Raw genomic sequence first — 2,642 nt, 5'->3', positions numbered from 1 at the left:
CCCCCCCCCCCAACCGACTCCACAAATACGTCACTCTTAACAAACGTCTTATTCTCTCTCTCAGCAAAGAAACATGTACTTAGGATTCCTGCAATGACATAACTTCCACCGCCGGTGCCGGGATCAGCTTAGGAGGACACGGAATCACTTCTGAGAGGGGCTCTCACTCTCATCTGTCGTAACGATGTCATGGGTGTAGTGCTAGACGGTCAGAGATCGTATAGGTGTAGTGAGATTTAGGGGCTGGCTCAGACAAGAGGGACTCGATCTCCGCTAGCTCTGATAGTGATAGTGTATCGTTCTGGGCTATGTGGTGCAGGTGCCCCTTGATTGAAAATGAAATAGGGCGTTCTTGAACTTGGGTTGTTTCGGAGATGGGTGGGGGTGGGGAGGGGGGATACAGCCAATCCACCAACCAAACTCGGTCTTATCGGAGATGGTCGTTGAATTCGGAGGCCCCGTCTTTTTAATTACTGTGCAGCTTTATTGAAAGTTGTGTTAAAGCCACACAATTACATGTACCAATCATATATCAACCGAAAACGGAAGTGCGTAGATAGCGAGATGCTCTTATGTTGGACACAGATTACATAAATAAAAATGATGCTGTCTCTGAAACGTTTTGTGTATTAGGTCTCCAGAAAAAAACCCTAATCAATGGTTCTTATTTTTCATTATGGAAATAACCGTGTAATCTCGGAGGCTTTGCAATGGCTTGGCAGAATTGAAATAGATCTAAGTGTTTCGTCTTATAGTAGCCTGTATCATTGCAAACTTGCCTGAAAATGTACTCAAAATACAAGGGAAAATCCAAGGTCCTAAAAACGGTGGGGGAATGGTGCGGTCTGGTGCGTTTCACCTCAGTTGTGGAGCAGCATTGACAATCTCAGGTACAGTTCTCTTTCGAGACAATAATTGTGATTCGCTCGCACAGTTGATGATTATTCTTTATAGGCACTCCAAAGAATTACATGTATATTATTATTGTTGCTGACCGACACCTGAAATTTAGTAAAAACACAGTAGGTTACCGGTACATTAAAAAAGAAGCTTTGTCGAAGATATTGCCACTTTTCCAGAGGAGATCCATTTTACTCCTACTTTTCCTATTCCTCGTTCTTTTTTTTTTTTTTGGGGGGGGTCTGCTCTCAAAATTCTTTCTGATCTCCCAAGAGCAAATAGCGAGTCTGGCTGAATACAAGTTTAGAACCTTACTTTTCCTACTATAACGACGTCTGTGGTGTTTCACCGATTTTCTTGTGGGGAAAATGTTTGAAGAGAAGATTATCTCGCCGGTCTTTGTTGTGTGATGTTGTTTCGTTCTCAGTCCCGACTGTCGCTGGCAAACAGGATCGAAGCCCACCTCACAATTAATAATCTTCATTGTGTCGATGGGAGCGTAAAAACACCTACATCTGTTTCTATGTACTGTAACATTATCGTTGGGAGGAGTTCCTTATCTTTCCTGTTGACATGGCGTAAAATCGCCTGCATCTGTTTCTACATACTGTGTCATCTGTTTCTCCTTTGGCCCTGGTGTAAAAACTCCTTCATATATTGTTTCTACGAACTGTAATATTTTTCCTTTAGAACTGGCGTGAAATCATATACATCTGTTTCTACATTCCATTGTTTCCTTTTATTCTGGAGTGAAAAACACCCACATCTGTTTTTACGTACTATAATATCCGTCCTTTTGACCTATGTCTGTAGTTCTTGGGGTAACTTTTGCACAGCAGTTTATAACATGACAGAGGCTTTAAAAGTGCAGCCCCTGCTTCTCACAATGACGGCATTGTGAGTAAGGTCGGTCAGGCCAGCAAAAGTGTAGGGTTGGCGGAATCAAATGTCATGGGGAGTCAAACGAGTATAATATAATACGAAATGTAAATAAACTCATAGTACAATAGCAAACATAGGTCATCTAGAAGTACTCCCGTGCAAGGTTTTTAGATTTAGGAAGCCTTCTACTGCAATAGATACACTAGAAAAATGTCCCATTTAGCAATTTTAGCTAGCTAGCACACAATTATGTTGGACATCGCAAAGACATTTAGCAGGCTTTGTTAGGATCACGGTATAAACTAAATGTGGGTAGTTGGCGGGTGCTCTGGCGTGCAGGTTTGCTCCTTCTTTCCTATCAAACATTTGCTATCGTTGTTATTCCTCCTTTTGTGTGTGTGTGGGGGGGGGGGGGGGGGGGGGGTTGTTACTTTCTTGTACAAGCTCTTTTCTCCGGCGCTTATTTGACTCTTACTAAAACTATAACCTAAATATAACGTCAGCCCACGAAGGGTTGTTATGACAGAAGTCTTTTTTTTCCAAAATGTTTACTCATGAAGATAAAATATTCCTGGAGCTTTTTCTCGTCATGTACTTTGAAGTGACGTTCAATTTTCAGGAAGCATTAATGAATGTCATCATAATAAAGGTACACCTTTATCTCGTAGAAATAGTCATGGCGACGCTCAAATTATAGGCATTGGAAATTACCATTACCGAATGAATTTTTTTAAAAATAGATAAATAAATAAACTAATAAATAAATAAGAACAGCTGAATATAAATATCATACATGCTCATTAACACAATTGTCTTTTTTTTTTTTGGGGGGGGGGGGGGGTCTGCTCTCAAAATTCTTT

This window comes from Aplysia californica, unplaced genomic scaffold (genome assembly GCF_000002075.1).
Source record: "Aplysia californica isolate F4 #8 unplaced genomic scaffold, AplCal3.0 scaffold00004, whole genome shotgun sequence".
Classification (NCBI taxonomy): Eukaryota; Metazoa; Mollusca; class Gastropoda; order Aplysiida; family Aplysiidae; genus Aplysia; species Aplysia californica.
This window is presented reverse-complemented; position numbering follows the sequence as displayed.